Source organism: Equus przewalskii, chromosome 17 (genome assembly GCF_037783145.1).
Source record: "Equus przewalskii isolate Varuska chromosome 17, EquPr2, whole genome shotgun sequence".
Classification (NCBI taxonomy): Eukaryota; Metazoa; Chordata; class Mammalia; order Perissodactyla; family Equidae; genus Equus; species Equus przewalskii.
Genome location: NC_091847.1, coordinates 73,597,518 through 73,616,398, shown reverse-complemented (window position 1 = coordinate 73,616,398; position 18,881 = coordinate 73,597,518).

Below are 18,881 nucleotides of genomic sequence, written 5' to 3'. Positions count from 1 at the left end.
AGGAATTACAATTAAGACAAGAAGAAGAAGAAAAAGGTATAGTCAATGGAATGGAAGAGCCAAACATTATTTGCAGGTGAAATGATGACCCACTTAGAAAGTTTGAATCACCTGAAAAACCTTTATCATAAGAGAATAAGGTAATCACTAAACAAAAATCAAGAGCTTTCTTACATTTCAATAAAAAGCTATCACGGAATACAATGCAAAAACTGTTCTGTTTAAAATGCAACAGAAAATATGAAATAGGAATCAAGGCAACAAGAATCATAGACGGAGAGTGCATAGCTGGGCCTCAGACTTTTGTGTCTGGCTCTGGTGGTGACACTCTTGATTCTAAGAGGCAGAAGAGGGGCCTCAGAACCAAAGGTTTTGCTGATTTTTGTATTCTGCCAATGATTACAAAAATAATTGAAAAGCTTACGTACGATAATTTAATAACTGAAAACTGATGTCACATGAAGTTATTTAAAAGCATTTTTAATCCCAAGTGTAGACTTACATTATTCTGGAATGGTCCCCTGGTACGTAAAAGGAACTTGAAGAAGAGCTGTTTGGTTTCCCTGAATTGCCTTGTTTTCTGTTTTGCAAATGATACCGAGTTATTTGTCTCCTTTTTGCCTAATCCAACCCCTATTTACCCATTTCTTCTTTGACACTCATCACTGTATTAAATCAAACTGGCAACAAGTAATAGAAAGAAAGGAAATTATTTTAATACTGGATTCAGAGGCCTTGTGGAAGGTAGAGTGGGTTATTTACGGTAAGATGTTAGGGCAGTTTGCACCATAGGAGCTCTGCTTGAATCATTTCTCAGGTGCCCACAGACAGCCTTAGTTGGGAGAAAAACATATCCAGGCTCCTCTGTGTGGGCAGGAAACTGTGTCCTCATCGTGAAAACTGAGCAATCTCACCACTCAGCTTATTTCTAAATTGAATGACTGTAATGTGGCTTGTATACGGGGCAAAATCTTGGTTAAGGATGTTAGCAATTCTAGAATTTATCTCAAGTGGCTTTCTGTGATTGGAGGGCTTTATTCTGAAGAGTGCAAGGCACTCAATGAAATGAATGCCATGATCTATCCTAAAGGTCTGTGACAGGTGAGGCTATGGGGATGCATCTGCATCAAAACTTTGGTTATGAGGTGGCCCTCAATGTTCTATCCTTGTTGAAGATTTTGATGTAAACTTGAAACATCCGTCCATCCGTCATCCATCTGCCTAACACTCATGTATATAAATAAAGAACTCATTCAAATGTTCGTTCACTTCTAGAGTAACTGCTTTGTTTAGAACAGTATGCAAAGAGTTTGGGAGGAGTAGAGGAATAAACAAAACCAGTTCAGGTTTTACTTTGATAAGAATTGCCCATGGACTTATACCTCTCCACTTGTAGGTAGTCAAAATTTATTTGGTTATACATTCTACTGGATAATATCTAGAGGGTACCATCTCAATAAATGCTCACTGAAATCAAACGAAGAAGAGCTATGATTGTAGCTGAACCTTTATCATTCTTAGGTGATTCCAGATGAGAGAGCATCCAAGATTTCAGAACTTTCCATATGCTTAGAAAATTTTCCTAAAAGACTCATAAACTTGGTCCACATGCGTTTTAGCCTTAATTTCTTCACTCTCCCCACAACTCTCCCATGACCCACCTTACTTTGCTCTATTCAAAAAGGTATAGTTCTCAAAGTATATGACACTTTTGTGATGGGCATTTCATAAGAACTTTGGATCCAAGGCTGTTAATTTAATTTGCTTCCAAGATTGCAGCCACTACCGTGGGGTTGGTCGTTAATGCCCCGTGGCTGAGTGGCAGGGAATTAGAGGCTATCACAATTGTGGGGCCAGTGAGGAACAGAAGAAACCTGGTGGAAGATGAACTCCTTTGAAAATAGCCTACCAACAAGGCCATGTGGCAGCCACTTCAGCCCATCAAAGCTCTTCTGGAACGTTTTCAGGAAGAACTTGATTGCAAGCTATGCCTGGCTGCCTCCACTTCTCATTTCAACAACACTGGGCATATTTTCTAAACTCTTCTGAGCATAATAACAGACAAGCAACCCTGTAATGCAAGGCTATAATTCCACTGAGGGGTGCTGGCGGTGACATGTACCATGAAGTCAGAATCTGAGTGGTTTGTCACCAGAACCCCCAGGGTGGAATTATAGCCTCATTCACTTCTTGCTTATTTTCTTTAATATGTGGATGTCACTTTGCCTCTCCAATCATCTCCCCTGTAGTTCTTGCCCCTGATTTCCTGGCCACCAAAGAATACTTTATCTCCTACTGTTTTGATAATTTCCTGTACCATTAGCACTTTACAACTCTGTGATGTGGACATGTTTCTGTGTACTTCTCTTATTCTTGTTAGAGGTTTGCTGCTGCAAGGTCAGATTACCCAAAAGGATCATTAGATTTGAGTCCTGGAAGTAGTGACAATAGGGCCCTGTGCAGCCTTGCTTATGAGGGAGGTTAACTTTACATGCAAACAGAGAAGCAGTGTTAGAGCAGACTGAGGTTCAGGAGAGGCTCTAAGGAAAAACTGATAGAGAAAGAAGGGCAAGCTGAAACATGGAAGAAGGGGCCTCCTAATAGAGTTTGGTAAATCTGTAAATATAGTTACATATACATATACATATCCCTATGTGTAAATAGTTTCCATGAATACACACAGATGTGTGTGTATTCTTGAAAACTAGGATAAAAATAATTATAACAGCTTTAAACTATAAGAGCTTACTTTAATGGCCCCTCCAAAAATCCTGGGTCCCACATGGTCCAACCTGTGAATTGTCTCTGATTTTAAGTAAATTGCAGTCTAATTCCAGAAGCCTTGATGAGGTGTGCGTATTTCTACTAGAGATTGCTCTTAAGCAAGGATTTCGGGGTTCAACATATCACAACCCATAGGAGGCATTGTATGTCTCTCTCAACCCAGAGCTTCCAATTGATTCCTCTTCCAAAAACCTTTCTCATTCAATGGTTTCTTCCCTATTCATTTTCTATTTTCTTGTGTTTCTGCACTGTTTGTATCCGGAGCTCCTATATAGGATATCCCCAGTTGCTATTTCTCATACCTGGAAATTTTAGTTTATCTTACACTCAGATCCCAGGGCCTGGAATTCTGGTAAACGGTTTTTCCTATAGTGAGTGTTTTTACTAAATTCCAAGCACTAGGTTAGTTCATTTATGTTTTGTAACAGCCTATAAGAGTTACATATGGTTGATATCCCATCGTGTACCTTCAGACACTGAAACTTCAGTTCTGTAAAGTAATTTGCCCAAGGTCACAGCACCAGTAAATAGCGGAGTCATGATTTAAACTTAGGCCTTCTGCCTTGAAAACTGACTATCCCACCTTAAAGGATGAATACACTGGAAAGTAGGCCAACGGGAGGCAGGAATTTATTTGGATGATAGCCTTTGGAGGTGAGTTCAGTCATTAGGTGAGGGTGTAGAACGGAGCCTACAAGTCTCCTTAACCTAATTTCCCCCCTCGCATTCCTCCCTCCCTCCTTCCCTATCTCCTCCATCTAGCACAGGCCCATAAATCTGATGTTAAGATTTGCCTTAATCAATACCCACCTCCCCTGGGCTTCTCAGTTATGTAAGATGTACATTCTCTATTGTTTCAGGCTGTTTGTTTTTCTGTACTGATAAACAAAAATAATTCAAGTTATATTCTTTCCAGTAATGTATACTTCATTTCATTTTCCTTTATTGTCATAACTAGAGAACAACATTCAAAGATCTTTTTATTTCTTCCTCTTTCTAATAAGGTGCCTCTAATTTTTTATGATTCAGTGTGAATTTTGTTGTTGATTTCTAATTCCTTTTCCATATAGTTAAAGTAGTATCCGTCTCGTCTTCTTTTACCTTGTTTTTTTTTTTTTTAGGATTTCAGCTTGAATTTTGTCAAAAACTTTTTGGCATTTATTAATATAATATATACTTTTTCTTCTTTAACCTATTAATATATCAGCATTAATAGAACATCTAATTTTAAACCATTCTTGCATTCTGGAATAAATCTGCTTAGTCATGGTATATTTTTCTTTTAATACACTGCTGGATTGAATTTGCTAATATAGTATTTAGAATTTATGCACCCATATTCATGAGAATATCCATCCATTTTGTAATAGTGTGCAATATTTTTGTGAGGGTTATGTTAGACTTGTAAAATGTATTGGGAAGCATTTTATTTCTTTTTCTAAGTTCTGGAATAGCTTAAACAGGTAATTTTTCTCTTGATGTTTTTTGGAACTTGCCCATAAAACCAACAGGACCTGACATCTTTTCTGAGTGGTATTTCTTTAACAATTTAACAAATGCTTTTGTCTTTATTTGTTTTTCTGATTTTCCTTCTCTTACTAAGTGGATTCTGATACTTTTCATGTTTATTTCATTCAGTCTTTTAAAGTTACTTGCTTGATTTGTATGCTTTTTATTACTTCCTAAATCATCTCCAAATCAGAATTTATTCTTGTTCCTGGCTAATCATGAGTTTTGACTGGGTATAAGGCACTGTTCTAGGCATCGGGACACAACTGTCCAAGGCAGGTAGGGCTCCTCCTCTTGTGGGTTCATTAAGGAGTGTTTTTTTTTTTTTTTTCTCTATTCCTCTCTCTAGGGAGAATTGCCAAATGTTTGGGTTTGTTTATCACTTGCCTTTTTTTTTTTTTTAAAGATTGTCACCTGAGTTGCCAGTCTTCTTTTTTTCCCCTTCTTCTCCCCAAAGCCCTCCAGTACATAGTTGTATATTCTACTTGTGAGTGCCTCTGGTTGTGCTCTGTGGGACATGGCCTCAGCATGGCCTGATGAGCAATGCCATGTCCATGCCCGGGATCCGAACTAGGGAAACCTGAGGCTGCCAAAGCAGAGCACAAGAACTTAACCACTCGGCCACGGGGCCAGCCCCTTACTTTGCCTTTTTAAAACGCCTTTCTTTATTGTCTTCTAATAAATTGGAGCTTGTTTTCATATTAATTCCTTCCTTCGACTTTCTTTTGGTTATTGTTCACTTTCTTGTCACTCTTTTAATTCTTTATGCAGTAAGTTCTACTTACTTGGTATTAATATTGATTATTTTCTTTTTAATTGTTTGTCTAGGACTGTTTGGCCTATTCCTTTATTTTCAACAATTTTGGTTGTTTTATTACATTGTCTCTTATAACTAGCACATTATTGAATTTTTTTCTTTGATCCAATATAAGTCTTTTTAAAAGTATATTTACTTTAAAATATGGAACTAGCTTTATTTTTATTATAAAAATAATACATATTCATTGCTAAACAGTAAATCAACAATAAAAGTAAAGTAGAAAACAAAATTTAAAAATTCCATCCCAGAGGCTGGCCCCTGGGCACAGCAGTTAAGTTTACGCATTCTGCTTCAGCAGCCCAGGGTTAGCCTGTTCGGATCCTGGGTGTGGACATGGCACCAATTGACAAGCCATGCTGTGGCAGGCATCCCTCATATAAAGTGGAGGAAGATGGACATGGTTGTTAGCTCTGGGCCAGTCTTCCTCAGCAAAAAGAGGAGGATTGGCAGCAGATGTTAGCTCAGGGCTAATCTTCCTCAAAAAAAAAAAAAAAAAATTTCGATCCCAAGAAATGAAAACAATAATACATATTTTACTAACAAATCATTCTTTTTATATGTGTACACACACACACAGACACATAACTTGATCAAGTGAGATTATAATCTACCTGCTATTTGTAACCTGGTTTTTTTTTTCCCACCCAAAAATATGTCAGGCTAACCTTTCCATAATATTAAATATAGCTCAATAGTATCCATTTCAATGGTAACATACTACTCCATCTATCTTTTAATAGGAAAATTAACTCATTCATATTTGGAGTGTTCACTACTATATTTGGCTTTATTTTTTATCAAATTATTTTATGTTTATGTTTTCTTCTGTTTTCCTGTATTTTGCTGTACCAACTGGCTATTTGTTATTTGTTTCATTTCTTCAAATGTCTTAAAAGTTATAGATCCTAGTTGTATTCTTATGGTTTACTCTGAATGTTTTGAAATTTTAATGTTTTTTTCATTAAAGTATTAAGAATGAAACTGTATCTATAATTTTATCTTAAACAAAATAATTTTAGCATATTTTAACTACTACCCTCCCTCAGCTGCTATAACAGAATGCTACAGACTGGTAGGCTTAAACAACAGAAATTTATTTCTCATAGTTCTGGAAGCTGGAAAGTCCAAAATCAAGGTGCTAGTAAATCCAGTGTCTGGTGAGGGCACTCTTCCTGGTTTGCAGATGGCTGTCTTCTTGTTGTATCCTCACATGGCAGAGAGCAGAGAGAGAAGGGGGATATCTGTGTCTGTATCTCTTCTTAGAGGGGCACTAATCCAATTCATGTGGCTCGACCCTCATGACCTAATTACCTCAAAGGCTCTACCTCTTACTACCGTCACATTGGGGGTTAGGATTGCAACATATGAATTTGAGAGATCACAAATGTTCAGTTCATAACAGTGCACAAGGAATCAGTCAGACTTAGAATGGTCCCAAATTAGCTCTTGGCCCCACGCTACACTAACTTCTTTTAGACTTCTCCTCGAGCGCAACAGATATCAGGAGGTGTCCTCCATCAGCGTCATTTTCACCTGCACTGTTTTCCACTAAATCCTTTAACATTTCAGAAATATAAGTAGGACACCTTTCTACTATCCAAAAATGGTACTAACCTTCTGTATCATACTTTTTGGGCTATTTTAGCAAGAAACTGAGAAAAAAGATATTATACACAAGTTTATTTTTCCATCTTTGTGTCTCAATAACAAAACCTGTGCTAGATATTCACTCTTATATCTATCATTATTATGTATTGCTATGTAGCAAACCACCCCAAAACTTAGTGGCTTAAAACAAAAATTGACTTTACTCCTCATGATTCTGTGGGTTGACTTCATGCAGCTGGAGTCTCTCATGCAGTTGTAGTCAGCAGGTAGGGCTGGGGTGATCTGAAAGCTCAGCTGGGCTGGACATGCAGGTGGCTGCTTCACTCACATGTCTGCTGTTTCAGTGTTATATGTGGCCTCTTTCTCCAGCATCACAGACTGAACTTCTTACATGTGGCTCAGGAGTCCAGGAAATTGGAAGCAGAAACTCCCAGTTCTCTTAAAGGCCATGCCTAGACCTGGCACAGCATCATTTCCACTGTGTTCTGTTGGCCAAAGCAGACAGAGCCAAGCCAGATTCAAGGAGGCAGAGGAGTACATTGTGCCTCTTGATGGAGCAGTGCATGCATGTACAAGGAGGGATTGATGGTGGCTATGTTTGGAAACACGTTATCACTGTGACAGTAGTGATTCAAGAACATGTTAATCAAATTCAGACATTTCAGTGGGCAAAAAAATAAACAAAGAAAGAAAGAAACCTAAGTCCATCTACTCCTCACCTTTAGTCTCAGTTCCTGGAGTAAACTATTCTTAACTCTTATGCATCTTTATCTTCATCCATTAAATTTAGATTTTATTTATTAATAACTTGCATTGGACATGATAAATCCAAGTTACCTTGTGCTGTACCTGCTGTCCTTGAATTTTTTCTGCCAGGTATTTTTTTCAAGTTCTTCTGTTAGCTATCTTTATAACTTTAGTAATATCTAAACATCTATATCTTGGTCCATCAATTTTAGACTGTATCTCTTGACTTCCTGCTATATAAATTGTTAAAGGATTGTTTAGACTGTTATGGAATTGCAAGTTAAATACAGTTTACCTTCAGAACTTTGAAGATATTTTCTGTTGCCTTCTAGCATCTACTACTAATCTCTTCTAAATCCTTTTTCTTTTGAAGCATTTTGAAACTTCTCTTCAATGTGGTATTTTGAAATTTCACAAGATGTGTGTAGATGTCAATATTTTTCATTCATCTCCTTTAGTCTTTGGAGACTCTTTATATTTCATGATTTTTTTCTCTTTTCAGTTCTGAGATACTGTCCTGCACTGTTTACTCAAGATTTCTTGGTTCTCTCTTTTCAGAACTCCTACTTGTTGGATATTGAAACTCCTCCATTTATTCTGTCTTTTATTTTTGTCTATTTGTGGAAGTGATAGACTTTCTAGGACAGTCTGCACCTCTATCTTCCAATTCTTCCATTAAGTTATTTTTTGTCAGTTAAGTTATTTAATGTTCATCACTTAACTTTTTTTTTTTTCCTTTTTCTCCCCAAAGCCCCCCGGTACATAGTTGTATATTCTTCGTTGTGGGTCCTTCTAGTTGTGGCATGTGAGATGCTGCCTCAGCGTGGTCTGATGAGCAGTGCCATGTCCGCGCCCAGGATTCGAACCAACGAAACACTGGGCCACCTGCAGCGGAGCGCGCGAACTTAACCACTCGGCCACGGGGCCAGCCCCCCATCACTTAACTTTTATTCTTTTAATTTTTTAGCTTTTAAGAGTTCTATCTTGATCTATGGGAATCATTAATTATAGCACTATGTTTTTGCTTTATGAATAGGATACATAAAATCTCTCCAAGGATACTCTATAGTGCTTCAAAATTCTCTTTTGTTCTTTACTTACTTTAGGGTAAATTTGTTTGTTTCTCTTGGTCCTCCCTTTTTTTTTCCTGTTGTTGCTTTATCCTTAGATATATGTTGGTTCTTGGTTGCATGTTAATAAATATGAATAAAGAAATAAGTTGCTGAATGTAGGGAGCTAGCTTAGGTTTTTGTCTGTAAAGTTCTGTTTTCTAACAGGTCTCCCTCGGGGATGGAAGGGCTGGTTGTGAGCTTTGGGCTGTTGCAGGATGTGTCAACAGGCAAGCTTCTCTGATGTGAGTGGGCAAGGAGTTGCCAGGAATCAGGCCACAGCTAAGTTAGATGCACCCCAACCTGCCAAAGTACAAATAGGGAGGGCTTCATCGTGGAGAGCCATCAGCTCTAAAGGACACCATAGTCTTTGCCAGGCATACACAACCAGTTCATTAGAGATATGTTCTATGGTTTTTAGCCTTGGCGTATTGGGGGTACTTCATGAACTTTTTGTAGAATCCTACAAATAATCACCTAGATTTTTGCTTTCTTTCCTAAACTGCTCTTTGTTGATTCTAATATGGCTCTACCTTTAGGAGAAAAAACGTCTCTTCCTTGTGGTCTGGGTACAGCTCCCTCTAGTTTATTCTCCAAAAGATCCTTTCCACTTTTAATATATCAAAAATTAGTCAAAATATGTGGTTTTCTCAGGACTCTGCCTCCTAGTCTCTGTTTAATTCTTAATTCATCTCCCCTTTGTACATGTGACGTTTATTAGTTTTAAAAATTAGGGGAAATAATCTTGTGAGTTTATTCTTCATCTGGAACTCCTGCTATTGAGAAACTTACAATTCATTGGAAGTAGATCAAACATGCAGATAAATAATTATAATGGAGATCAATAGTGCAATGATAAAAGTATATGCAAGATAGAGAAACAGTAGATTAGAGAAGTGATTGACCCTGCCTGGAGGCATAGGGGGAGCTTCAGAGGGAAGTTGATGCCTGGAAGGGTTTTGAAAGATGAGTAGGATTGACCAGGCGGATGGAGAGCAAGGAATGAAAAAGGGAGAGCATCGAGAAAGGCCATGATGTGTCCAGAGATTTACAAGTAGTTCAGTGCAGCAAGAGCATGGGGTACTGGATTTTGAGGTTGATGGCGGTGGGAAGCCTGGAAAGGAAGGCAGGAGCCACATTGTGGAGGATCTTGTAGCCCTTGCTGATGTGCTGGAAAGTTATCCTGGAAATCATCCACAAGTTTTAATCAAGGGGGAGTCATGGCCAGGTTTTCATTTTAGATAAAGATTTTTGGTAACAGCATGGGACATGGATTTGAGGTCAGATTGGAAGCTGGGAGATCAGGTAAGAGTGTATCATATTGATTCTGACAAGAGAACATGAGTTAGACTAAAAGATGTATGTTGAAGTGGATTTGAGATAAATAAGATTTGTTAATTAATTAGATATGGTGGATGAGGGAATTTAGCACATCAAAACTGTCTCTTGAGTTTTGTCTTGAATACCTGAGAGGGTGAACATTTCTCTGGTGCTTATCAGAGAAACATTAGGAAGAGCATTTCAGGGAAAGGTGAGGTATTCATTTTGGACATGTTGAGCTTGTAGTTCTGTAAAGAACTCAGAAGCTCATTATATAAGGCACTGAAGAAGGGGTGGCATTTAGACTGAGAAGAAAAGATCATCAAGGATGAATCTCTGGGAAGTTCTGACAAGAATTATTTGGAAGGTACTGAAAAAGTATTATAAAGAAGTAGAGGGAGAAACGGGAGAGCATGACATCACAGAAACCATGTTAAGAATGGTTTCGGTAGGAGAAAATAGCCAACTGTATCAAATGCCACAGAAAGCATAACCGAGATAAGAACTCAAAAATATCTGTTGATTTGGTAATCAAGAGACCTGTGATGCCTCAGGAGAAGATTCCAGTTTGAAGTCAGATTGAAGAGGGAATGGAGATGGAGAAAGTAGTTTCTTATTGTGAGAAACGTGTGTACTAATGAAGGAAAGTAAAGGAGAAATAGGAGGGAAAGGATGTAAGATCATAATAGTGATTTTACTGTTAAACAGGAGAGACTTGACTTGCGCCTCACTGGAAATGGAGGTGCCTCCACTGAGGAAGAGGCTGAAGGAAGACACAATTGGGGGGGCATAGCTGTGGAGCAAGGCCTGGAGGAACAGACAGGACTAGAAAGAAGCGTACAGGTGATGAGTTGATTTTCATCAGACATCAGTCTTGAATTTAAAGAGATTGTTTTGCCAAATATCAAAATGATAGAACACGGCAGGAACATAGTAAGTGTGTAGGTGTGTGTGAGTGACTGTGTGTGTGTAAACACACATAGCAGCTAATGATTAACTGTAGGCTAATGTACAGCATAAGCCTGGAAGCTTAGCTCATAAGCAATATTATGCAATATGTTATAGTGTGAAGAGTTTAATTTACCCCACCAATCAAAGTAGTGGTCATTTTGAAATTGTAAATTAGTTTGTTACTCCAATGGGTGTGTTCCCTTTTTGGAATTTATATAGAATGACACACACCACTTCCTGGAATAATGATGGACTTTGCTCTTTTATAGAACATGAGGTGCCATGCAAGTATATGTGTGTATAGTAGATAAATCTATAGATTTATTTATTCTTAAGTTTTATTGAGGTCATCATAGTTTATAACATTGTGAAATTCCAGTTGTACATTATTGTTTGTCACTCACTGTATAAGCGTGCCCCTTTACCCCTCATGCCCACCCCACAAACCCTTCTCCTCTGGTAACCACTAAACTATGCTCTTTGTCCATGTGTTAGTTTATCTTCCCCATATGAGTGAAATCACGTGGTGTTTGTCTTTCTCTGTCTGGCTTATTTCACTTAACATCATACCCTCACGGTCCATCCATGTTGTTGTGAATGGGATAAGTTTATCATTTTTTATAGCTGAGTAGTATCCCATTGTGTATATATATACCACATCTTATTTACCAGTCAGTGGGCACTTGGGTTGCTTACATGTCTGGACTATAGTGAATAATGCTGCAATGTACATAGGGGTGCATAAGTCTCTTTGAATTGCTGATTTCATGTTTGGATAAATACCGAGTAGTGGGATGGATGGGTCATATGGTATGTCTATTTTTAGCTTTTGAGAAATTGCCATACTGTTTTCCACAGTGGCTGCACCAGTTTGCATTCCTACCAGCGCTGTACAAGAGTTCCCTTTTCTCCACATCCTCTACAACATTTGTTATTTGTCTTGGTAATTATAGCCATTCTAACAGGTGTAAGGTGATATCTTGGTGTAGTTTTGGTTTGCATTTCCCTGATGATCAGCGATGTTGAACATCTTTTTCATGTGCCTATTACCATCTGTATATCTTCTTTGAAAAAAATGCCTGTTCATATCCTCTTCCCATTTTTTGATTGGGTTGTTTGTTTTTTTGTTGTTGAGTTCTGTGAGTTCTTTGTATATTTTGGAGATTAACCGCTTGTCAGATATATGATTTGCAAATATTTTCTCTCAGTTGAGGGATTGTCTTTTCATTTTGTTCCTGGTTTTCTTTCCCTTGCAGAAGTTCTTTGGTGTGATGAAGTCCTGCTTGTTTATTTCTTTTGTTTCCCTGTCTGAGTAGACGTGGTATTTGTAAAGATCCTTCTAAGACTGATGTCAAAGAGGGTACTGCCTATATTTTCTTCTAGGAATTTTATGGTTTCAGGTCTTACCTTCAAGTCTTTGATCCATGTTGAATTAATTTTTGTGTATGGCAAAAGATAATGGTCTACTTCCATTCTTTTTCCTGTGGCTGTCCAGTTTTCCCACCACCATTTATTGAAGAAACTTTCCTTTCTCCATTGTATGTTCTTCTCTCCTTTGTTGAATATTAGCTGTCCGTAGATGTTTGGTTTTATTTCTGATCTTTCAATTCTGTTCCATTGATCAGTGTGTCTGTTTTTGTACCACTATTGTGCTGTTTTGGTACCACTATTGTGCTGTTTTGATTACTATTGTTTTGTAGTATAATTTGAAGTCAGGGATTGTGATGCCTCCAGCTTTGTTCTTTTTTCTCAGGATTGCTTTAGCAATTCGAGGTCTTTTGTTGCCCCATATGAATTTTGGGATTCTTTGTTTTATTTCCATGAAGAATGTCATTGGATTTCTGATTATGATTGCATTGAATCAGTAGATTGCTTTATGTAATATGGACATTTTAACTATAGTTATTCTTCCAATCCATGTGCATGGAATGTCTTTCCATTTCTTTATGTCATCATGGATTTCTTTCAATAATGTCTTATAGATTTCATTGTATGTGTCTTTCACCTCCCTGGTTAAATTTATTCCTAAATGTTTTGTTCTTTTGGTGGCAATTGTAAATGGGACTGTATTCGTGAGTTCTCTTTGTGCTAGTTTGTTATTAGAATATAGAAATGCAACTGACTTTTGTAAGTTGATTTTGTACCCTTCAACTTTGCTGTACTTGTTGATTATTTCAGATAGTTTTTGTATGGATTCTTTAGAGTTTTCTATATATAAAATCATGTTATCTGGAAATGGTGAGAGTTTCACTTCTTTGCCTATTTGGATTACTTTTATTTATTTTTCTTGTCTAATTGCTCTGGCCACAACCCCCAGTACTATGTTGAATAAGAATGGCAAGAGTGGGCACCCTTGTCTTGTTTCTGTTCCCAGAGGGATGGCTTTCAGTTTTTCACTGTTGAGTATGGTGTTGGCTTTGGGTTTGTCATATATGGGCTTTCTTATGTTGATAGACTTCCCTTCTATACCCATTTTATTGAGGATTTTTATCACAAATGCATGTTGGACCTTGTCAGATGCTTTCTCAGCATCTATTGATATGAACATGTGGTTTTTAGTTCTCATTTTGTAAATGTGGTGTATCACATTGATTGATTTGCAGATGTTGAATCATCCCCATCCCTGGTGTAAATCCCACTTGATCATAGTGTATGATATTTTTGATATATTGCTGTATTTGTTTTGCCAATATTTTGTTGAGGAGTTTTGCATCTATTTTCATTGGCAATATTGGCATGTAATTTTCCTTCTTTGTGTTGTCCTTGTCTGACTTTGGTATTAAATTGATGTTGGCCTCATAAAATGTGTTAGGAACTGTTCCATCTTCTTCAACTTTTGGGAATAGTTTAAGAAGTATAGGTATTAAATGTTCTTTGAATGTTTGGTAGAATTCTCCAGGGACGCCATCTGGTCCTGGACTTTTATTTTTGGGAGGTTATTGATTACTGTTTCAATCTCTTTACTTTTGATTGATCTATTCAGATTCTCTATTTCTTCTTGATTCAGTTTTGGGAGGTTGTATGAGTCTAAGAATCTATCCATTTCTTTTAGCTTGTCCAATTTGTTGGCATACAGTTTTTCATAGTATTGTCTTATAATCCTTTGTATCTCTATGGTATCCATTGTAATTTCTCCTCTTTCATTTCTAATTTTATATGTTTGAGGCTTCCCTCTCTTTTTCTTAGTGAGTCTGGCTAAGGGTTTGTTAATTTTATCTTCTCAAAAACCCGGCTCTTAGTTTCATTAATCCCTTTTAGGTTTCAATTTCATTTATTTCTGCTCTTATTTTTTTTTCTTGCCCTCCTTCTGCTGGGCTTATTTGCTCTTCTTTTTCTAATTCTGTTAGGTGTAGTTTAAGACTGCTTATTTGAGATTTTTCTTGTTTGTTAATGTGGGCCTATGTTGCTATGAATTTCCCTCTTAGGACTACTTTGGCTGCATCCCATTTGAGTTGGTATGGTGTATTTTCATTTTCATTTGTCTGCAGATATTTTTTTATTTCTCCTTTAATTTATTCAGTGATCCATTTGTTGTTTGGTAATATGTTGTTTAGTCTCCACATATTTGTGACTTTCCCAGCTTTTTTCTTGTAGTTGATTTCTAGTTTCATAGCATTATGATTGGAAAAGATGCTTGTTACAATTTGAGTCTTCTTAAATTATTGAGGCTTGCCTTGTTTCCCAACATGTGGTCTATCTTGAGAATCTTCCATGTGTACTTGAGAAAAAAGTATATTCTGCTGTTTTTGGATGGAGTGTTCTATATATATTTATTAATTCCATCTGGTCTAGCTTTTCATTTAAACCCACAATTTCCTTGTTGACTTTATGTCTGGATGATCTATCCATTGATGTAAGTGTGGTGTTAAGGTCCCCTACTATTATTGTGTTGTTGTTAATATCTCCTTTTAGGTTTGTTAATAGTTGCTTTATGTTCTTTGGTGCTCCTGTGTTGGGTGCATATATAAGTGTCATGTCTTCTTGGTGGAGTGTCCCTTTTATCATTATATACTGCCCCTCTTTGTCTCTCATTGCCTTTTTCATGTTGAAGTCTACTTTGTCAGGTGTAAGTATGGCAACACCTGCTTTATTTTGTTTGCCATTAGCTTGGAGTATCCTCCTCCATCTCTTCACTCTGAGCCTGTGTTTGTCTTTAGAGCTGAGATGTGTTTCCTGGAGGGAGCATATTGTTGGGTCTTGTTTTTTAATCCATCCCAACACTCTGTGTCTTTTGATAGGAGAATTCAATCCATTTATATTTAGAGTCACTAATGATATATGAGGGCTTAGTGCTGCCGTTTTGTCTCTCACTTTCCATTTGTTCTGTATTTCCTTTGTTTCTCTTCCCATGTATTTTGGACTTCCAATTCAGTTTGGTTGTACTGTTTGATGGTTTTCTCTTTATTTATCATTTGTGTCTCTGTTCTGGTTATTTTTTATTTTTTTAAAGATTGGCACATGAGCTAACATCTGTTGCCAGTCTTCTTTTTTTTTCTTCTCTTTCTTCTCCCCAAAGCACCCCAGTACATAGTTTATATTCTAGGTGTGAGTGCCCCTGGTTGTGCTATGTGTGATGCCACATCAGCGTGACTTGATGAGTAGTGCCATGTCTGCGTCCAGGATCTGAACTGGCAAAACCCTTGGCTGCTCAAATGGAGCATGTGAACTTAACCACTCAGCCGTGGGGCTGGACCTCTGATGATTATTTTAGTGCTTACCATGAGGTTTGTTTAAAAAAATCTCATAGATGAGATAGTCTGTTTTCTGATAGCGTCTTATTTCCTTTGTCTAAGCCAATTCTATCCCTTTCCTCTTCTTCTTCTAAGTTGTTGTTGTCACAGCTTATTGCATCTCGTGTTGTAAGTTTGTGGTTAAAATGACAAGATTACGTTTATTTTTGATGTGTTCCTTCCCTTTATCTTTAATGTTATGATTAAACGTTTGCTAACCTGTTTTGATAGAGAGGTGCAATTTTCTGATTTTTTAAAATTTTTGGTGAGGAATATTGGGCCCTGAGCTAACATCTTTTGCTAATATTCCTCTTTTTGCTTGAGGAAGATTGTTGCTGAGCTAACATCTGTGCTAATCTTCCTCCATTTTATGTGGGATGCCACCACAGTGTGGCTTGACAAGCAGTGCTAGGTCTGCACCCCGGATCCAAACCTGCAAACCCTAGGCTGCTGAAATGGAGTGCATGAACTTAAGCACTATGACACCAGGCCAGCCAGTACAATTTTCTGATTTTGTCTGCCTGTTTACCTCCTTGCTCAAGGCTTTGTAAACCCTTCTGGGTTTTTTTTTTCAGGTATGATGGCCTTCTTGATAATTTCTTGTAGGGGAAGTCTTGTGGTGATGAAGTAGCTCAGTTTTTGTTTATCTGAGAAAGCTTTTATTTCTCCATCATATCTGAAGTATATTTTCACTGGATAGAGTATTCTTGGCTGAAAGTATTTGTCTTTCACTTTTTGTTTATCTGAGAAAGCTTTTATTTCTCCATCATATCTGAAGCGTATTTTCACTGGATAGAGAATTCTTGCTGAAGATGTTTGTCTGTCAGAGTTTTGAACATATCATTCCACTCTCTCCTACCCTGTAAGGTTTTTGCTGAACAATCTGCTGAAAGCCTGATAGGGGATCCTTTGTAAGTTATTTTCTTCTGCTTTGCTGCCCTTAATATTTTTTCTTTGTCATTGACTTTTGCCACTTTTACTACTATATGCCTCGAAGAAAGTCTTTTTACATAGATATAATTACGAGTTCTATTAGCTTCTTTTACTTGCTTTTCAAGCTCCTCCCCCAGGTTCAGGAAGTTCTCAGCTATTATTTCTTTGAACAAGCTTTCTGCTGCATTTTCCCTCTCTTCTTCCTCTTGAATACCAATAATTCTCATGTTTCATTTCCTAATTGAGTTAGATATTTCTTAGAGAATTTCTCCTCCTCCATCTAAATCATTTCTATATTTCTATCCTCCAGACTGCTAATTCTTTCCCCATGATATCAACTCTGTTTTTCTTGGAGTCCAGATTTTTCTTTAGCTCAGCCATTGTGTTTTTCATCTCCAACATTTCTGATTATCTTTTCTGTATAGTTTCAATCTATTTTGTGAAACATTCCCTCTGTTGATTAATTTTGTTCCTAATTTCATTGAACTGTCTATCTGTATTTTCTTGGAACTCTGTGGGGTTTTTTTTTTTTTTATGATAGCTATTTTGAATTCTCTGTCATTTAGATTGTAGATTTCTGTGCCTTAAGGGTTGCTTTCTGGGTGTTTGTCATTTTCTTTCTGGCCTGGCATATTAGCATATTTCTTCATATTGTTTGATGGTGTACATTTGTTCCTTCCCATAGTTATAGTATCTGGCATCAGATTCCACCTGCTGACACTGGAGAGGGATCAGGAGCTGTTTATTCTGAGCCCACCAGTTCCCTAGCATCTGTGCTTGTCCTTAGAATCTATACTGACAGGGCCTATATGTGATTTCTGGCTTGCTTGCTCACAGCTGCTGCTTTTCTAACATATGCAGGGCGCTCTGGCTGAGCTGGAGTGCCAGGCAGGGCATGGGGCACTTTCTTTCATGCACAGTCCCAGGGCGTTCTTGCTCTGACCTCACTGTCTGCTCTCCTGGGGTTCTGGCTTGATTGAGACACCCCCACAATAGCTTAGCCACCTCTGTCTGGGGCTTTTCCATAGACTATGAGGGAATTTGGCTAGCAAAGGTGTTCCTGCAGACAGCCACCCCTACCTCCTCTTTTCTCAGAACCTCTCATGGTCCTGCACCCTGGGTTGCTGCCCTTGGGGGAGGAAAAGGACATCCCCTTACCTCCTTCCACTTCCTCGAGTGTCCAGCACCTCCACCTTCAGACATATGGCTGTATGGGTCTCTCAGATGTGTTTTATGTTATGTGAATGTTCTCTGTAGGCTTCTGAATGTCCTTTTCATTGTATCTAAGAGGGGAGATTCTAAGGGAAGAGCTCACTGTGGTATGGTGCTGATGTCACTCCTATATTTGTGTTTTTAAGAGAGAATAATTTATTTAGGCCACAAAACATCAGATGTAATGCAAAGGTGCAGGTTGTTAAATTTAATTTACTGAAATGCAGTAACATTTTTAGATTTACCTGTCTCACTGTAAAATTTCAATTTGAGAGATCTTGGTATTTAATATCTATAACCACCAGGTAAGTGAGTTTTTAGCCCTCTAAACAACTTTCTGTATAATACCAGCATACTCACTTTTAAGAGTTGCTTCAGAGTAATGGAATCATCTTGCTATTAAGTGAATTGTCAAATAATGTTACTCCTCATCATATGTCATTGCAAATATTCTGTTTTACATCTTATCACCATCAATACATGTTAAACTATGAGGTGATCTTGGGAAGAAAGGCTGAACACAGTTTGCGCCAGCTACCCTTAGGCCACCACACTTGGGTTTTGACATAAGAGAGAAATAAACTACATTCTTGTTTAATCCATCATTGGATTTCCTGTCCCTCTCTGGAAAGTCTAATGCTAACTATTTCAAGATCATTGCTATATTATAATATTAACATATTTAAAGCATTTGAATTTTTATAATAAAATTCAAATTTTTTATTTTAAAAAGAAAATGATTATTTAGTGTTCTTAAAAGCCAATGAACTTTGAAAATTGTGTGTGAATGGTCATCAATCAGAATTCCTAAAATATCTGAATTATGTAAAAGAGCAATATTTCCTAAAGTATGTTCCATAGGATACTGGTCTTATAAAGTATTCCAAAAAAAATAAATAAATAAAACCCATCTATTTTTTCTCCTCTTAGATATTCACAAAGAATTAAATTAATGTATTAAATGCTAAGAAAAATTCTTGAAAAAGAAGAACAAAACTGAAGGTCTAATACTTCCTAATTTCAAAAGTTACTCCAAAGCTACAGTAATTAAAAACAACATGGTATTGGCATCAAGACAGATTATATAAAGATCAAAGGAATAGAATAGGGAGTTCCTAATAAACCTTGCATATGTGATCAAATGATGTTTGACCAGGT